General features: G+C 42.5%; 1 long non-coding RNA gene across 2 annotated transcripts in view; it reads right to left on the reverse strand.

Annotated features, from left to right (window-relative positions):
- Window positions 1–3,508: 3,508 nt before the first annotated feature.
- Window positions 3,509–20,403, reverse strand: part of LOC109391376 (uncharacterized) — a 24,334-nt gene continuing 7,439 nt past the window's right edge. The window contains exons 2-3 of one of the 2 annotated variants that reach the window (XR_002125797.1): window positions 5,095–5,223; window positions 3,509–4,884 (exon numbers count right to left, since the gene is read on the reverse strand). This is a non-coding gene — a long non-coding RNA (uncharacterized LOC109391376). Of the gene's footprint in view, window positions 4,885–4,994; window positions 5,224–20,403 lie in introns of both variants that reach the window. The other variant, XR_002125796.1, reaches the window with a different exon arrangement.

A 20,403-nucleotide genomic window follows, 5' to 3' on the forward strand; every position in this document is an offset into this window, starting at 1 on the left:
GAGGGCAGTGTCACTGGCCCTCATATGTGGGATCCGAACCAGGGCCCTCTGGCGTCCCAAGCCAGTTCTTAACCATCGCGCCACTCGGCAGGCCCAGGAGAAGGAGTCTTTACTCCTCCCAACCCCTCCTGTGAAGGAGAGACTGTTTCATGATGTGACCACTGCCTGAACGTTGTTGGACCCTCGCGTTAGATCCCGTTAGACCCGGGACAGAATAGAGGCTGCTTTCTATAGCCCCCCTCAGAGACTGTCTGACCCACGTGGACCAGGCATGCTGGTTCCTGGGACAGGTCTTTGTCCTTCCCCAGGCAAGCATGTAAGGCTTTTTCTTCTTTTCTAGGGCAGGTCACACCCGAGTATCCCCCTGCACTCTGTCCTGTCTTATATAACCTCTTAGCACCTGCCACTCCGTGGGGAGGATATCCATGTTATCTTGCTGTCATTCGAGATAAGTCTCGTATGTAAATTCCCTTAATAAACTCATCATGTAATGCTGGAGTTGTCAGCCTCTTTCTTTGGTCTCTCACCCCCAGAAATTTTATGTAATCCCTCCCCTGAAGATGATCTGGGAAAAAGTTTGAGAGGGTAGACTGAAGCAAGATCTAAACTGGTCTGGACAAATCAGGAGTCTGAAGCTTTGTCTGTGGCTTTGTCCAAGGCCACCAAAAAACAGTTGACGTTCAATATACACATTCTACATATGATCCTGCTCTTGTAAAATATGTGTATAAAAAATTATATATATATATATATATATATATATGTACGTATGTATTTATCTCCATGTAAGCATGCATGCTTATGAGAAGTCCTGTACTATATACATAAAATTTTAAATGTTAATCTCTAATAATTGGTTTAGGTGGGGTTTTTCAATAATTGTTTTAAAGTTGAAAATAATTTTAGGCTTACAGAAAAGTTACAAAGATATTACAGTTTCTCACACAATTTCCTCTACTGCTAGCAGTTTACATTACATTGGTACTTTTGTCACAACTAATAAAAAAATATTAATTCATTTTTATTAACTAAGCTCTATAGTGTATTCAGATTTCCTTCACTTCATGCTGATTTTTGTTTTTCTCTTCAAGCTACTGCATTTCTTTCATTCATCATGTCTCTTTACTTCCTCTGGACTATGACAGTTTCCTAGAATTTCCCTGTTTTGTGTGATGTTGATAATTTTGAAGATTACTGTGCAGATATTTTATAGAACGTCCCTCGGTTTGGGTTTACGCGATGTTTTTCTCATGATTGGACTAGGGTTATGGATATGGGAGGAGGAGGACCACAAAGGTGAAGTGCCATTCTCATCATGTCGTATCACAGGTATACCTGCCTTATCGCTGTTGGTGTTGACTTTGATCACCTGGTTGATGTACTGTTTGCCAGGTGACTCCCCTGTAAAGCGAGTTTTCCCCTTTCCATGTCATACTTTTTGAAAACAAATCATTCAGTGTAGCCATTAAGAGTGTTTTTCATTTTTCTGTTACCTTATTAGTACTTTTTAAATATTTTACAGTAGTTGGGATTTACACTGCTCATGAGTGTGGCTAATAAAGCAGTTTTTAAAATAAAAAAGGCTTCTTGACTTCCCAGGCTGGGAAGGCCGGGGTCTGGATCTTCTCCCTGTGAGCCTCAGTGTCTTCATCTACCTGAGGTTTAACTTTATGTTCCCCAAAATACCGAGGATTAGGTTGGTTTGGCAGGTAGAGGTGGCACCCTCTTAGTTGGTTTTTCTCCACTGGTAAAGTAGCAGAGGTTGTGCGTTGTGGGTTGGCTGGGAGCACTGCTTTATGTTGTCCCCTTTAAGGGCAGTTTCATCTGTGATTGCCGAAGGCAGGAGAAAGGGAACACAGAGATTGTAGGCTGGCTCTTCCACTCGCATTTCATGGTCAAGTCACATGGCTACACCTAACTTCAAGGGAGCAAGGGAGTATGATTCTGTCTTTTGCCTGTAAATGGAACCAGAAATATTTGTTCAGCTGCACTACTTAATGCCCCAATAACCCTCAGTCTATCAGGAGAGACAGGACCTTTTGAGTCGGTCATTGGCAAACTTCTTTCCTTGCATGATTAGAGGGCTTGTTTTCTGATTTCACCTTTTCTGTTGTGTTGCCTTCGTCTTCGGCAGTCTCCCAGAGAGGGTGGGCATCTACAGTGGGTCCTACAGTAGTCAGTGGGTCCTACAGCCTTCTCTCCTGGGGGAGAGAAGAGATTTCGGGAGGCATGCTTGCACCCCCAAGGCAATGAGCTCTGAACCCTCCTCTTGGAAAAGCTGATATAATCTGAAGCTATGTTAACACATTGTGGACCGGTGACGCAGATTTATGTCTATACATTAAGGGGGAATGTTTCCAGAAGTATCACACCCTCAAGCACTACTAGGGTCTTTGGTGAGTATTTCCTGAAAATTTCAGTTCACAAAAATAGTTAGCTAATTTGTTACAAATTTTTAAAGAAACACAGTATAAAAGTTGATTTCAATGGTTTAAACCCTGGGAACATGCATTTAAGCAATTTAAATGTCTCGTCCTCAATGTATTTTAATACAAGGAAGATGATAGTTCTGGCAGAGAATGGTATTAATTGGACTAGTTTGTTCATGCACTCATTCATTCATTCAGTCATTCAGTCAACACTCATGCCTAGGACATTCCAGGTCTAAAACACTGTGATTTTGGTGCCAACTTTCAACAGGAATGTTGACCAATTGAGGGTCCCCAGAGCAGGGTGACCATGATGGCAATGAACCTGGAGTTCTGTCCTGGGACAACAGCCTGACAGAATAGGACGAGTTTAATTGTAGGAGAGGAGGTAAAGAAGAATATAGTAAAAGTCTTCAGGAAGGGCTGATGGGTGGAAATGGATTACATTTGTTAGGTGGTTGCTGATGGCAGGAGTTGAATCAATGGGTGAAAGTTATAAGCAGGCAAAAAAATAAATAAATAAAATAAAATAAAAAAGGCTTCTTACTGGTCCTGCTGCCATTACCCTGGCCCATCCATTGTTCTCTTCAGTACAGCAAGGCCTAACTAGACAAGTTTAATGTAGACTGGAATGCTTGAGGTGAGTCTTATCACTACTGATGCTAATAGGATGGTTCCTGAGGTTTTAGAGTTTAATGACGAGGCTCTGGCTTAGACTGTGCTCTGCAATGGCTAATCCAACTGACCTTACCCCTTATCTCCTATCTCACCTCAAGTTTAGGGAGGAAATCCATGAAAAATATTTACATTATACATTCTGAAAATAGAAGTATATGTTTAAAAGATATTCTAATGAGTTCAAAAAAATTTTAATTCTGGTCAGCTGAGTGGCTCAGTTGGTTAAGAGCTCGCTCAAGGGTTTGAGCTCTGAGCAACAGCAGTTCAAGTCTGGCCCAAGCTGAGCTGCCACTGAGCTGCCAACAGGTGGCAGGATGGCTCAGCTAAAAAAAAAAAATTTTAATTCAACAAAAATCACGCAAAATGAATTTGTTGTGTGTCTCTACAAGAAAACAAAATATTCCTCTTACTTTCTTTTAATTTGTAAATGAGAAATGTAAGATTATATTAAATAAGTAATTTAACATGATAATAATATTCTCCATTTTAGCATCATGACTGGTTAGGGAAACAGAATGGAGGAGATAAGGACAAAAGAAGTGTAATATAAAGGGGAAAAGAGAGGGGTCAAAAGAACACAAAAAATACATATAGAAGTGGTGATAAAAGTTTAAAAATATACATTGAGAAAGATGAGATGATGGTGACAGCTATTACTATAGTCATAATAAGATAGGTATTTTACACTAAAGAGAAGACATAAAACTTCCTTTGCCTAAAAACGTATTAAACTCACTATTCTTACAAAAGATACTATTCCACTTTCTCAATTTTTCCCTAACTGCGTGGAAGACTTGCCCATACGCACTACTCCCTCCTGTCATAGTCCACTCATTCCTCAACCCACAGTAATGTGGCTTCTGTGCCACTTCATTGATCCTGCTCGGCCAATAACCTGCAAGTTGTCACAGAAAACAGATACTGATGCCCTTCCATCTGGCTCCCCATCTACTTCTGTGACCATCACCCATGAATCATTTTGTAGAAGGACCTTCACACACTTTTTATTTTGATGGTCTGTAGTGTTTATGATTCATCTACCCTTGTTCCCATCTTCTCTCATTGGACAACCTCTTTAAGTCTCATAACGTAAGCTTCCAGGAGATTCTGAGTATGTATGTAGCATATAAAGCCAATGATCTTATCTTTTGCCTCAGGCTTTGGAACCTTCTTGGACTTTGAAGCCTTGTTGTCCATCCGCCAGTTGAACACATTTTCCTGAGTTTTCCACTGACCACTCAAAATCCTGATGTATAAAATAGAACCCATTCCTTTTCTGGGCACATTGCAGTCACATCCAAGTTGGTGCGATTAGAAACCAGGCAGCCAGTCAGGCAGAGATATGTGGTGATTTTAAGGCACGAGGAAATGCAAGGTGAAGAGGGCTGATGGTAATTTGCAGATGTGTGTGAAGCAGAGACCTGAAACAAGGGTGAGCTCAGAGTGTTTGGTGTCACGGGGAAGGAGCCAGTGGCCAGGAGAGATATGCGGAAGGAAACATGGAGGAGATAGGAGGACGCTGCATGCACTTTCGGAGCACATGTAGGGGGTGACAGGACCAGAGGTGCCAGGGGAAGGAGAAGGTGAGTGGACACCACAACTGACAAAGGAATTAGCAGTTAGTGAGATTTCCACTCCAGCGATTTTCCTCGAAACCTATTGCAGAAATCTTGACCTTTACAGCAAAAGCTTGAAACCTTCAGGCCCCCATGAAACAACTTCCAAGCCTTACACTGATTAGAACAGTCCAATTCAGTGTGGTTGTAGCTCCATCCATCTGGAAGAGAAGGACATTCATACTCAGTACCAGAGAACAATACATGGAGCTCAAGTAGGAGGACCTTCCCCAACCAGACCAAGCCTCGTCTCCAGACTACAGACACATACCCTTCCCAGCAAGGGTTCCATCAGACTGGAGAACCTCCCTGCACAGTGTCCGAAGTCAGGTGTCAGCTCAAGGCAGTAGAGCCTGGCTCAACAGCATTACCTCTCTCATTGAAAAAGTAGAGGTCCCTGGTTCTGCATCCACGGCCTTCCTCCACGGTGCAGTTGCCATTGCCTTCCATACATTTGCCATTCTTAAAAATCTTGCAGACCATACACAATGTGGCTGGAGCTGCGGAGAAACAGACGTGAAGGCTGAGCTTGGGGTTGAATGGGCTGACATAAGGTGTGTTAAGACACACTAGGACCCAGGAGTCTAGGGACAAAGCATGACTCTAAATACTTCTATCACAAATAATTTGGGGCAGGAAATATCCCCACTAGACTACATCCATTGGATATTTAAGGAAATGGGGTCTTTGACATGGGGATCTCAAGATCCATTAAGAATAAATAACCTTGAGCTGGCTGAGTGGCTCAGTTGGTTAAGAGCTTGCTCAAGAGTTTGAATTCTGAGCAACAGCGGTTTGATGCCTGGCCCGAGCTGAGCTGCTGCTAAGCTGCCAATAGGTAGCAGGATGGCTCAGCTGAAAAAAAAAAAAAGAATAAATAATCTTGTGTACACTATAAGGGTGAATTGTATGGTATGTGAATTATATCTCAATAAAGTTGTTCTAAAAAAATAACTTTGAACAACAATATGGATGTTAACTGAGAGCTGATTTGGGAGATACCGGGAGGTGAGATAAGGGAAAAAGATATGGTTCTAACCAGGCAAGTGAAATTTCCAACCTTGTTCCTAAACAACACTGAGAGATTATGTCTCCTTAATTTTTGTTGCCTTGGAGCCTGGTTGAACTTCCCCTAATACCAGTTCTGTGCTCACATGCTCATAAAACCTAGGAGAGTTTCACAAAGTAAATCGTCTCCTCTTAGCTGTGGAGCCATGTGCAGAACACAATAAGAGAATCTATGTACAGCCACCCCAGGGCCAGGATCTCTGGGGAAACGGATGGAGTATAAGGACTACACAGCTTGAAGATGAAGAGGCAGATTTTAGTCTCCAAAGATTTCCTAGCACAGCACCAGAAGATATCAACAGGACACACAGGTCTAAGTGAAAAGAGTGCTGTGAAAATATTGGTACCAGATAAGCCCTTCAGTGACCTGCTCCTGCTAAAGCATTGCTCCGAGGCTGCTTCTTTATAGAAAGTCTTGAGCAACCATTGGCTGCCTCTTAGGGCCATCCCAGCCAGCCCCAGGGCCCTAAATTGAGAAGAACCCCCAGCATAATCTGCCCCAACGGAGTGACTCATCGTACTTGACACCTTGCGCAGGGACTTGAACCCTTTCCGTGGGACAGCAGAGACAGAACTCAAACTCTGGCGAGTCAAGTCATCCCAGAACCTTATCCTTGACCTCATTCCCTTCCAAGCTGCTCAGATCGTCATCCTGGGACTGCTCGCCCCTCTCTCCACGTCCTCACCCCTGCCCAGCTAGCCCAGGGCCTCACCCACTCCTTGGAAGAGCTCGAAAGAGAAGACTCCCAGAAGCAGGAGCAGGAGCAGGAGCTTGTCCATCTCAGTCTGGGATGGTGGGGAGATGCAGAGGGGGCTGGAGCAGAAGAGCAGAGTGCCCAGGAAGGGCTAGGACAGGCTTCTCTAGTGTGCAGATGAGAGAAGTCGAGATCTGGACTCAGCTGCTCCTGGGCTGTGGGCAGAAGCTTCCTTTTACACACTTGCCAGTGGGTGTTTCACTGCCATCGAGGCCCAGGAAATGTTCCCACAGAACCACACCCGCCCCCCAGGATACTTCTGAAGATGGAGGGTGTCCCCAGTGCCCCTTCCTATTCCCTTGAGGCTGCCTCCTGACAAGGGGGGACATGATGCTTGATCAGGTCATCCAGGCCCCTCAATAATCTACTCTCTGGACATCCCGCTTCCCAGGCCCAAGAACAGGGGCTCTAATGTGGACAGGGCTGTGCTGAAATACCCATATCCCCTTCCAGTCCTACGTCCCAAGCCAGTCCACAACGTGGGCTGACACCCTGCCTCAGGTCTCAGGAAACTTTCATCGCAGGTGCAGTCTGTGCCTTCTGCCTCCCCTTCCCTGTCCCTGTGTTTGTGCTCATAGATAGAACCAAGACCCAGTGTTAAATATATTAATATTTGTGACATTTTTTAAAGACAGTAAGGTAGACTTTATTCAAGTGGACGATGACAATGGGGTTTTGTAGTAGGGGAGAGAGATTGAACTAAACTCTGAATACAACAAGGACAAGTGCAGATTTACAACCAAAACGTAAGGTGGGGGTGGTCAGTGATACAAAATTACTAAGAAGAAATATCAGATATCAAAGTGGAGGGTTTTAGTAAACTGACCCAGCAGGATTCCTGCTAAACTGGAACTAAACATGTCAAGGACAGGGCCCAGACCAGGAAAATATCAGAGAGAGAATTCAGAGTACCTTGACTCAAGTTCAGTGAAAGCAGAGAGTTTTTGTCATCTCTCAGTACAAAACCATTGTTGGCAATCATGAGAGCAGCTATACATAAGAACAAACACTTATTATTTTCTATAAACCAGATCTACATCCTCTGCTACCGTGCAGTACAGCATTTAAGATATATCTTTAGCCTGTCATAAACACATAAATATACTACAAATACTATCCAAACAACAAAATATAGAGGCCTTAAATATAGATAGATAGCTAGGTTATTTCATAAAGTATAAAGCAATTCCTACCATATTCAACTCACTTACCTTTGTAGCCACTAAAAACACAGACCCATGTTCACCAAGAAGGATGTATATAGACAGAGGTTCTTGTTGATTGCTCCAGGACTTAGTTGGAAGGTTCAGACACGTCTTCATCATTGTGAACTAACTAGGGTGAGGAACACGAAACAAGTAGGGTGCAAAATATTTTTCAGATTTTTTTAACTTTATTGGGGAGCAGTGTGTTTTTCCAGGTCCCATCAGCTCCAAGTAAAATTGTTTTCAATCTAGTTGTGGGGGGTGCAGCTGAGCTCCAAGTCAAGTCATTGTTATTTTTTTCAATCTAGTTGTGGAGGGCACAGCTCACTGGCCCATGTGGGAATCGAACTGGCAACCTTGGTGTTATGAGTCTGTGCTCTAACTACCTGAGCCAACCAGCCACCCCCAAGTTTTTTTTATAGTTTTCTACTTATATTCTATAAGTGTCTTCAGCTTACTAATCATGCTTAATAAAAATAGCCCAGCCCCTACCAGAGTGTTTATGCTTGGAGATCCAATCAAGGGAAAGAGAAAGACCCTGGAGCAAGATCCCAATGAGCAGATTGGGGGCTGGAGAAAATGTTCTGGGCTGTGGGGGCAGTCTCTCTTTTCTCTCTCTCCTTCTCCATCTTCTCACCCCTTTCATGAATGAGAGACCTAGTTCACCAGTAAACCGGAAGCACTGGGCACAATGCATGGTCAGGGCAGGGACTCAGTAACTACTTCCAGCTAAACAAAGAATGATGGAACATGTAAATGCATGCATGAGGGTCGGCCAGCCCAGAAAGCACCTAGGGGAGGGACAGGGCCAAGAATCCCCAGGCACCCACAGACTGAGACACCAGCTGCACCCCACACTGGAGAGCAGGGCTATTTGCATGAGAGCTCCCCTTCACCGCCTCCTCCAGAAAAAAAAGATCATGCACAGGAGACTCTGGAGGAGTGTGGGGTGCATGAATAAATAATAATTTTTTTGCACAGTCCCAAAACCAAGTAACTTTGCTGAGTAAGCCAGGCAGGACTTTATGTTAGTCCTGCCTCCCTAACAGGGCCTTGGAACTCCAGGAGTACTCACAGTTCCCCAAGGATGACATAACCCTCATCATAATTGTGCAAGACAAGTAGGGGAGGAAGGGTAAAATGAAGGAAACAGGAGATAAGCAAATTATTGAAGCTGTCAAAGAACAACTTTGCTCTTGCGTAGCTTTATTTTACTGACAATACGCTGTGCTGTGCAAACTTGAAGAATGTAATAATAATGATAATACATAACACATAATATGATATCGGAAAGGGATAGTTATCACAGAGGAACTTAGGAAAAGAGGGTGAAAAGAGAGTGAATAACAATCTGGCAAACCCTTCCTGTGGGAATATATGCTCCACGAACATCCTGATGGTTTCCTAAGGAAAGCAGAGTGATGGATCCTTTATCTGGAATCTTTTAGCATGATGTACCTGTTCTATCTAGGTCGCTTACAAAACACACAAATCTTCTTTAAAAGATTCATGGGATGTGGCCCCACTACAAAATATCTGTGACAGCTATCTAATAATAGTGAAATAAAACTGAGATGCTGTATGACTGAAATAGTTCCACTTCTATGTCTGATAGCACACATGAATCATTTAGAGACGTCCTAAGTTCAATCTATACCCACAAAGGCCGTGATCACCTCACAGAAGAATATACAGCCCCAGATTCCTCGTTGTCCTTCCTTTAACTACTCTGTCCTGTAAAGATTCTTTTTTTTTTTTTAAAGATTGTATTGGGGAATTGGGGAAGGGGAACAGACAAGTTGCTGTCCTTTTGTTCTTCAGTCTAGTAGTGGAGGACGTCGCTTCACTGGTCCATGTTTGTATTGTGATCATTGTGCTCTTTCTGGCTGAGGTAGTCAGTCGCTGGCCATTGGACAGCCACTCACGATGGCTCACAGCAGCTCACGGCAGCCCATTGTAGCCCCATTGCAGCCTATGCCATCGCCGGCGACTCACAGCAGCCCAGCTCCAGGTCATGCTGTTGTTCACCATCTTAGCTGTAGAGGGCGCAGCATCACTGGGCCATGTGGGATCCGAACTGGCAGCTCTGCTGCTCAGAGCTCGTGCTCCCAAGCCAACTCTTGACCAATGAGCCACTCAGCCTGCCCCTGTAAAGATTCTTAAAAACCATTTTGTAAATGATCTATATCAGGTTGTACTGGAAGATACTTGTCATTTTTAATGGTGGAGTTATGCCGGATGCCACATGCATGTGCCTGAATGATATGTAGTGGAAACTTTCTGGCTTTTCAAGAGAAGAGGCTGGGGAGGTCCATCAGGAATTGAGAGCTTGGTAGATGTAATATATTAAATTTGTCTGAGGGGCCCTCTCCAGACTCCTAAAGTTGGGAGAGATATAACAGTTCTAATTCATGACTTTAGTCAAAGCTCACTTACTAAGTTATCCCTTTTACTCCTAAAATGCCCCAGTCTAGAGAACAAATTATATAGTCAGTCTACTTAGAGGTCGTCAGGCACAATCTCTCTTCCAGTGCAGGAACCTCCTTCTCTGCAGCATCCAGACAGTGGGCGTCCAGCATCACCACAGCTTCCNGACAGCGGCCTATTCCAGGAACCAGCACATAGCAGGAGGCAGGGGAGGGGTGCTGATTTATATCAGAATGAACATTCATTACAATCAGACTGTCTCTAAGGGGGAATTGCAGAAAGCAACCTGCGTTCTGGCCGCATGGTCAAGCTCGTGGGACAGGCAGCGGTCCCATGATGGAACAGTCCCTCCTCCACACCCTGTCACTTTGCCAGGGAAACACAAGTCTTGATGGGTCCCAAGAGCCTCCAAATTAGTGTCCAAGGACCAGAGGACAGGATTCCTGCTGCCAGAGATGGCTCCTTTAAACACAGAAGGTCCCTAGCACCAGCTCTACATCAGAAACAAGAATGGGTATGTTTCATCAGAAATAATTTTCTATAATCTGCTAACAATAAGGTTTTTACTAAGTGGTTCTTCTGGGACTCCATTTAGCCCTAATCCTAGGATGTTCTGGAAGGGGAAAGGAGATATGCTGAGCTGCTGACCCAGCCCCGGGGATTCTTTTCTCTCCACTCTCTGCAGCTTCTCCCTTCCGGAGGGCCCAGTTGACCAAGCATCCTGAGGTCAGGGCCTGCCCTAGCTACTGTTCACAGCCCTTCGTGCAGCGGAACAGACAGACAAGACCCATGTTAGCCTGTGGGGTGCTGAGGGACTCAACATTGTGCCTTGTGCATGAGTTGGGGGTGGGTACAGATAACATCAGAATCTTAAGGTGGGAGAGCATGCATCTTTTTAATAAATATATTAATATAGTTAATACAACACACTTGAAAAAAAAGAGAAATAAAGCCTAATTGCTTTCTTAGTACAAATTACACAAAGCTTGACAAAATCATCTCAATCCATGGAGATATCAGGAAGCAGTCAACCCCCTTCTCAGCCACCATCAAGGTGATTTAAAGGGAGCTCCAAGAGTGTACAGTAAGATAAGTTTACCAAAAAATGGTATGCTTTTTTTTAAAGATTAAGAAACCCTGCTCTGGGCCGGCCGAGTGGCGTGATGCTTAAAAACTGGCTTGGGGGCCGGCCGAGTGGCTCAGTTGGTTAAGAGCTCGCTCAAGAGTTTGAGCTCTGAGCAACAGCGGTTCGAGTCCAGCCCGAGCTNACTTAGAGGTCGTCAGGCACAATCTCTCTTCCAGTGCAGGAACCTCCTTCTCTGCAGCATCCAGACAGTGGGCGTCCAGCATCACCACAGCTTCCAGGCCCATGTCATACCTATCAGATCTTCCAGTAATGTGTCTAGGCTGAGACCCAACTAGGAAGTGCTCAGACTCAGATATCAGACAGATCTAAGTCTGAAGCCTGGTTCAAGCATTTTAAAATTTTGAGACCATAGCAATTTATATCATCTCTGTATAACATAATTTCCTCTATGAAAGAGATAATAATAATTGTACTTAAGTCTTAGAATGGCAGTAATGGAAGAAATATATATATGTTTCTAGCACAATATTCAACTCCGAATAAGGATACAATAAGTATTGGTTCAATTATTCATATTCTTCTTCCGTTTCAATGTTAATAGTTCTGAATCTCAGTTAAGAAAATTTGGAATTTAAATTGAGACTAGAAAATATCACAATTTTATATTTAGCGACAGCTGTACTCTACCTGTGCATTTTGGCCCAATCAGCAGTCCTAACTTCACTCAACACACACACATTGACAAACACACTCTACCACTTGTTTATCTATTTTAAACAAATCAAATTATTTATATCGCCCTTTTTAAACAAAGAATTACACATCCATCCATGAAAAAGTGCCTGTGGGTATGTGGAATCTAACACCATTCGCCAAGAGATGCAGGAGGAGTCTTGACTACCTGTACATTCAGTAATAGACAGACATACCCTCAGTATGGGCTGCACAACCTGCAGAGCCAGCATACCTGCCCAGACAGACCCCTTTTGTCATGGTCGGGGAAAGCCTGGAGAGTATTGACCTGGGCAGATTCCCACTCATAACAGAGAATTTGCAGACGTTCATCCTTCCTTTAGGGAGGTTCTATCATGACATTGGCACATAAATAAATAAAAACACAACTTTGATCACAGCAGAGTCAATAGTAAGAAGAAAAAAAAAACTTTTCCAGTGTTCCCCTCCAAAGAAACACTTCTGGGGCTGACCTATCTGGCAGTGGGTGACCTCCCCCAGAGAGAAAAGGAAATTGGTGAGTGAGTGCCCGGCTATCCCGGTTGTTTGAAATGTGTCTGGAAAAAAACATTTTTCACCAGCAGCACTCAGAATACTGAGGCGGGACCCCCATGAATAGGGGGAGGGAAGATATTGGGAAAGAGGTAGATAAGAATTTCAAAGGGCCGTTAAGGGATTGAGCTCAGCAGAAAGTCTGCCCATGAGACTCTGGGGGTACTGCACCCAGGGATCTCTCTACTGAAGTCTGGGGGCACCCTAACACCCAAGTGATAAACCCACATATACCCCTACTCAGTGGCCAGCTCTTTGTACCTGCTTCTGTGTGCTGACTAGGATAGAGCTCTGGGTTAGGGCATTCAGAAAACAGTCCAGAAGAAACTACAATGTTGAGCTATAGCGCCACCTTCTGGAAACCAAAACAGAGGTTTCCAGTAGCCAGCTTGATGAGCCTAAGAACCAAAAATAAAAAAGCTTAAGAATTCTGCCTCAAGAGAGATCAAGAAATGTGGAGCAGGTATACCAATACAAAAAGAGAAGAAACTCCAGATAATAACACCACCATCGAACAGAATGAAGTTAATTAGCAAAGAAAGAGGTGTCTGCTACTTCAAATGTCAAAGCAGCAATGCAAAACTACAAGAAAAATCAAGGACACATGCCATCACAAAAAAAAGTAATTAATTTCCCAATAACCAAGCTCAAAGGCACAGAATTTTGTGATCCAGTTGATAAAGAATTTTAAAATGCTGTTTTGAAGAACTCAACAAGCTACAAGAAAACTCAGAAAAACAATTCAATAGAATGTCAAAAAGAATACATGATCAAAATGAGATTTTTATCAAAGAGATAAAAATCATAAAGAAGAACAAAAGAGACATTGTGGAGCTAAACAACTCAATGAATGAAACAAAAAAAAGCAATAGAGAGCATCTGCAGTAGAATGGAGCAATTATAAGACAGAATAAGTGAATTAGAGGGTAGAAACTTTGAAATAATCCAATTAGAGATGAACAAAGAAAAAAGAATGAAAAAGAGCATAGGAAGGCTATGTGATGTATATGATTCCATCAAAACAACAGATATTAGGACCAGCCTAGTGGCGCCTTGGTTAAGAGTTGGCTTGAGACGCCAGCTCTGGGCAGTAGGGCCCCAGTTTGGATCCCACATGAGGGCCAGTGACACTGTGTCCTCTACAGCTAAGATGGTGAACAACAGCTCAACCTGGAGCTGGGCTGCCGGGGGTCGCCGGCGACGGCGTAGGCTGCAGTGGGCTGCCATGAGCTACCTTGAGTGGGCGGCAGCCAGTGTGAGCAGCCGGTAGCTGGCGTAAGCTGGCGTGAGGAGCTGTCCAATGGCCGGCAAGTGACTGCCTCACCTGGAAAGAGCGCAATGATAATACCAACATGGGCCAGTGAAGCAACGTCCTCCACAACTAGACGAAGAACAAAAGGACAGCAACTTGTCTGTTCCCCTTCCCCGGATTCCCCAAAGCTGTTCCCCTCCCCCAATTCCCCAATAAAATCTTTAAAAAAAAAAAGAATATAGTGGTATGAACCTCCTATCCATGGCTCCATAGTTGTTCCTTTTCAGCCTCATCATATCCTGTGTTCACCTGCCGGGAGCGGAGCCCCTGCGTGACAACCAGCTTAAAATCAATATCCCAAAAGGCATACTTTGGGGTGGCAAAACTTTGGTCCCTCAGGGCTTGACTCCTGTCAAGTCTGAAATCCGTGGAGATGAGGGGCCACCTTCCTAAGTCATACAGCTCTGAGGTCACTTGCTCCTTCAGGCACTGTCAAAATCAAGAATGGGGCCCTAGGGCTCCCAGTTAGTTCCCTCCTCCTTCTGGAAGAAATGTATTCATTGTTCCAAATATTTATAGAGTAGATGCCATGTGCCAGGTAAATAATGTTCCTGGTATCCTGGGATACTTAGTAAATTTAATAGGGAAGAAAAAAATTGAAACCCTTGATTTTTTTTTTATTGAGTGACAGATACATTAAATATAATAAAGAAATAAGTAGTCTTTTGACAAGGTGATAAGAACTATGGGGGGAAATCAGCCCCTGATAAGGGATTGGTGAATGCTGGGAGTGTAGACACACTTTTAAATAGGTGGCAGCTTAGGTCTCTTTAAGGAGGAAATATTTGCAGGCTCGACTCATCCAGTGGGAACCTGTGGCAGTCTTTCCCTGCATTCCCACAGCCAAGGGGTAGGTCATGTGTCACATTTCACCTTCTGTAGTTTGTTATGAGAGCTCTTCATATTAATTCCTTTTTCAAAATAATTACTTCGCAGGCATCAGACTTTGATATCCAGCGTTCAGCCATCAATCCCTCATAATCTGGGGGGTAAGCACTATGAACTGGGAGCTGGGAGAGCCCTCGGGATTTTTTGTGGAGAGAATCAGGGAGGGCTTCCAAAAGAATGTATGTAGGGTGACTGCCTCTCATGTATGCGGGGTTCCCATACATATGGGTGTATTAAATTTAGTTATTTTCTCTTCTTAATCTGCCTCATGTCTATCTGATTATTAGGCCAGCCAGAAGAACCTTGAGGGTAGAGAAAAGTTTGTTTCTCCTTCAAATCTGGAAGGAACAGGAATAATAGAAAATAAGAGTATTCAAAACAAGTCTTTACCAGAATCACGTTTACCCAACAAACTAATTTTACAAATATTTTCTCCTGCCAATCTAAATTTAGAAGACAGCAAAAGATTCTCACCACTTCCATCTCCCATCGGAACCTGTAGAGAAGGCTGATGTGAGACGCTGACAGGGTAAAATGCTTACCCTTTCTGCAGGCTGATGGTTGGATGACTGTGATCTCCTAGCTGCAGCTGTCCTGGAAAGTTAGCAGTGTTCCAGCCAGTGAATTCTTCTGGCTCGCTTGCCAAAATTGTGGGGGCTAAAAAAATTAATACCTTTCCTCCCACCTTCTAAGTTCTTCTATTTGGGCTAATAATCAAAGTAACAGACAGCGGTTAACAGGAGAAAATGAAAATTTAATACATGTGCACAGGGAATCCACATAAGCATGAATATTCCAAAGACAGTGAGGTAAAATTGGGTATATATGTTATTTTGGACAAAGGAGAAAGGGGGGAGATAAGGTCTTAGATTTCAAAGGTGAGAATGGGCAATTTGTAGGTGATTGAGGGAGAGCAGACTACATTTGGCAGGTAAATTTTAGCTAGGCAACTTAGAAACAATGGGACACAAGGGTGGGTGGTGTGCAGGGGTGGGGGTGTATTTACTCAACAGTCTCCTGCTTGAAGTCTTCCTGTCTAATGCTAAGGTGATTATTTTAAGTTTCCCTTCCTGAAGCAGATTTTTCCACCTGATTCTCTTAGTCAGGAAAGGGGGAAAAGTCAAAGGTTCTTTCTGAGTCTTTTCTTAATAACCAGCTTAAAAATCAATATCCCAAAAGGCAAAACTTTTGGCCCCCTTCAGTCGCAACCTCTATTCTCAGTGCTAAGGAGATAGATTGGGGGTAAGGCAGGAGGCCAGATGGAGCCCCACCCTCCACCCCATCTCCCACCTCACCCCGACAGCCTTGCAGACTTGCAAGACCAGATCAGCAGCTGCTAGGAGAAAGGCACACAACTTTATTTGCTTCCTTTGACCCTTTATTCCTCTGCTGAAAATATCTTAAATTGCTGGGGGACAGACAGAAAATCTTATTGACTGCAGGGCACAGACAATGTCTTATCTTTAAGATAAGACAATTGTCTTATCAGACAATGTCAAAAATCTTTACCTTTTCGAGAGGGCTGATCTAAGACCAACCATAGAACAAGGCAGAAAGCCACAGAAAGGAGGGGCAGCAATACTGCAAAAGCTCTGCCTGAGGCCCAGGCATACAGAGACAGCCTAAGATTGCAGCTAAACCAGGATAACAGGGAATCCCTATGTTGCAACCACACGTCTAGCACCAATAACCAGCAGCCACATTATAGTGGTGAAAGAGGAGTAAAGGAAAGCAGAATATATCACCCCAACCCTTTGGCATAAGGATTACTTTAGGCTGGTTATTTGTAAGAAATAGCAGATACAGGAGAATTCTGAAAACCAAGTAGAAGTTACCCTTTTGTAAGAGACATGTACATGTGTAAGGGAAACCTCTATTTGTAAGGGTACCTCCTCCTAACTACCAGGAAGAGGAAGATGACTAAATCTCTAGAAACTTATCAATGGAGAATGCAACATCTTAACCTGCATAACAACCTTACTGGTTTTTTTTCTGGCAACCTCTCATAACTGCCCCCTGTTCCACCCCCATATCTTCTTTTGTCTTTAGCTGACATGGTATTTAAAGTGGTTCGGAATGTTACTCAGTTTTCCTCTGTATTTTCCACATAAATAGGAGGTATCCATGTTATTAAACTTGTTTGTTTTTCTCCTGTTTATCTGTCTTTTATTATTGGGGGTGGGGGGGGGGAGTCTTAACCAAGAACCTAGAAAGATAGAGGGAAAATTGTTTTCCCCCCCTCACAGGAGTATAAGCTTAGAGACTTTTTCAGTTGTGCAGGAATGCAGGGATGTGTAAAAGCTGAGTAGGGGGCATGAACACAAAGAAAACCCCTCCAGCATCCCTGACAACCAACCTCCTAAGCACAAGAAAACAGCAGCCCATCACTAGGGGACTTTGAAGCCCATGGCACATGGAAAGTAATGGTAGCAATAATAAAAAGTGACCTATCACAATTCTTGACACTAATGGCCTAACACCAAAAGAGGCATGTCCATTTCCAGGCATCAGTACTATTTATCTCATTCTCTACTCTTCTACCCACAATGCCAAGCATTTGATAAGAAAAAATTATCAGTACAATAAAGCAAAACAACCCATTGTCAAGAAATAAAATAGTCATCATAACTACACTGAGTGATAGCCCAGCGTTGGAACTATTAACCAGGGACATTAAAATAATTGTTAAAGAACAAAATTCAACTGAGTAAATTTGAAGGCCTAATTGGTTTTACTAAGTGACTCATGAATCACACAACATCTCATCTAGCAACGGGAAGGTATTGTACATTATGGAAGGTTTTTATAGGCAGAACGAGGGTGGGACAAGAAAGTTAAGAGTGGATTATTTCAGGGAGGGGGTCTTATCAGGAAGATTACCTCATTAGTGCTGGCCAGGAAATTCTAGACGGATTAGTTGAAAATTCCACTCCTATAAGAGGCTGAAACCACAATTAGGTCAGGTGAGTCTTGGTGAGGCTTAGCAAAAGTGACTCCTTTTGGGTCTGTTGTTTCTTTTTAACATGACTAATAATATATTAAAAGACTGGAAAAGTAGACAACATGCATGAACAGATAAAGAATTCGAAAGGAGAAATGAAATTTCTAAGAAAAAGTTAAATGGAGATGCTAGAAATAAAATAGCATAATATCAGAAGTAAAGAATTCCTGTGATGGGCTATCCAGCAGACTCAATAGAGCTAAGGAAAGAATTGCTGAACTTGAAGATTGAGCAACAAAAATTACTCAGACTGAAACATGAGGAGATACACTAATAATAATAGTGATAAACCAGCACACAGCATCCAAGAGCTGTGGGATAATACCAAATATTCTAACATATGCTATTTGTTTCCCAGAAAGAAAGAGAAAATGGGACAGAATAGTTAAAGACAATAATAGCCAAGATTTCCCCAAAGTAATGAAAAATATCAAAATACAGATCCAAAGAAACTGAAAGAACCTCACACAGGAATAATACTGAAAACAACAATAATATCAGACTGCTTAAAACCAAAGATAAAGAGAAAATTTTAAGGACATCAAGAAAAAGGGCCGGCCAAGTGGCACGTTGGTTAAGAGCTGGCTTGGGATGCCAGAGGGCCCCAGTTCGGATCCCACATATGAGGGCCAGGGACACTGCCCTCCACAGCTAAGATGCTGAACAACAGCTCAACCTGGAGCTGGGCTGCCGTGAGTCGCCAGCGACCACAGGTGGGTTGCCATGGGCTACTGTGTGTAGCCAGCAGCCAGCGTGAGCGGCCAGCAGCTGCTGTGGGTGGCCGTCCAGAATCCAGTGACTGATCTGCCTCGCCCAGGGAAGAGCGCAATGATGGTGCCAACTTGGGCCAGTGAAGCAACGTCCTCCACAACTAGACTGAAGAACAAAAGGACAGCAACTTGTCTGTTCCCCTTCCCCCAATTCCCCAATAAAAATCTTGAAAAAACGGCACTTTATATATTTTAAGGTACAATGTGATAAATTAAAGATTAAAGATGTGTACTCTAAGCCCTAGAACAACCACCAAAAATATTTTAGAAAAGAGGTACAATTAATAATCCAATAAGAGGATGGGGGGACGAGGGTGGTAGATGTGGTTTAAAGAGATCAAATATATGGTGATGGAAGGAGAACTGACTCTGTGTTGAACACACAATGTGATATACAGATGTATTGTAGACTTGTACACCTAAAACATATGTAACTTTACTAACGATTGTCATTCCAATAAACTTTAATTAAAAAATTTAAAAATAATAATAAAAAAATAATCCAATAAGAGAAATAAAATGGAATCATAAAAATACACAATCCAAAATAAGGCACAAAAAATCCCTATATTCTTCTCTGGGAAAATAGTAAACAACCAGCAAGATGGTAAATTTTAATCCAACCACATTAATAATCATATTAAATGTAAATAGTATAACATCTTTCAGTTGACAGCAGAGGTTGTCAAATTATATTAAAAACTGAGGCCAAATATATGCTGTATTCAAAAAACAAACACACAAAGATACAGATAGGGTAAAAGTAAAAGGAAGGAAGAAAACATATATGCAAACACTACTCCAAAGAAAGCTGGAGTGTCTATATTATTATCAGATAAAGTGGATTTCAGTAAAGTGAATATTATCACAGGCAAACAGGAGCATTAGTTTAATTATTAAAAAGGTCAGTCCACCACGAAGACTTCATAATCCTAAATGGTTTCTGCACTAACAACAGAATTTCAAAATGCATTAAGCAAATAGAATTGAACCGAGAAATAGACATTCATAATAATAGCTACAGATTTTAAAACTTATCTCTCAGCACTGATAGAACAAATAGACAGAAAATTACTAGATGAAATATTTGAATACAATCAACTGCTTATTCTATTGATTGATGTCTGTCAAATACAAAGAAGGAGTAGATACATATTCCTTTCAAGTGCACATGGAACATTCACCAAGACAGACCATACCGTGGGCCATAAAACCTCAACAAATTTAAAGCAAATTGAATCATACAAAGTATGTTTCCTGACTATAGTAAAACTAAACTAGTAATCAATAATACATAACTGGAAAACTTCCACATTTTGGAAATTAAACAACACTATTCCAACTGGAAGAAGAAAGTCAAGGTAAAGAACAAAATATTTTTAACTGAATGAAAATAAAACCATATCAAAATTTGTGGGGCACAGCTAAAGCAATGCTTAGAGGACATTTATAACATCAATCCCAATCAAAGTATCATCAAGCATTTTTTTTTAGAAATAATTAAGCAGATTCAAAAATCTTTATGGCAATGCAAAGAATCTAGAGTTTCCAAAGCCACTTGGAGAAAGCACAAAGTTTGAAGACTCACAGTACCTAATATCAAGATTTAATATACATTGACTGTAATCGAGGCAATGTGGTACTGGCACAAGAATAGACATGTATGGAGAATCCTAAAATAGACCTACACCAATATATAGGCCTAGTAGACAAAGGTGCCAAGATAATTCAAAGAAGAAAGGATCGGGGCCGGCCGAGTGGCTCAGTTGGTTAAGAGCTCGCTCAAGCGTTTGAGCTCTGAGCAACAGCGGTTCGAGTCCAGCCCGAGCTGAGCAGCAGCTGAGCTGCCAACAGGTAGCAGGATGGCTCAGCTAAAAAAAAAA

This window comes from Hipposideros armiger, unplaced genomic scaffold (genome assembly GCF_001890085.2).
Source record: "Hipposideros armiger isolate ML-2016 unplaced genomic scaffold, ASM189008v1 scaffold_291, whole genome shotgun sequence".
NCBI lineage: Eukaryota > Metazoa > Chordata > Mammalia > Chiroptera > Hipposideridae > Hipposideros > Hipposideros armiger.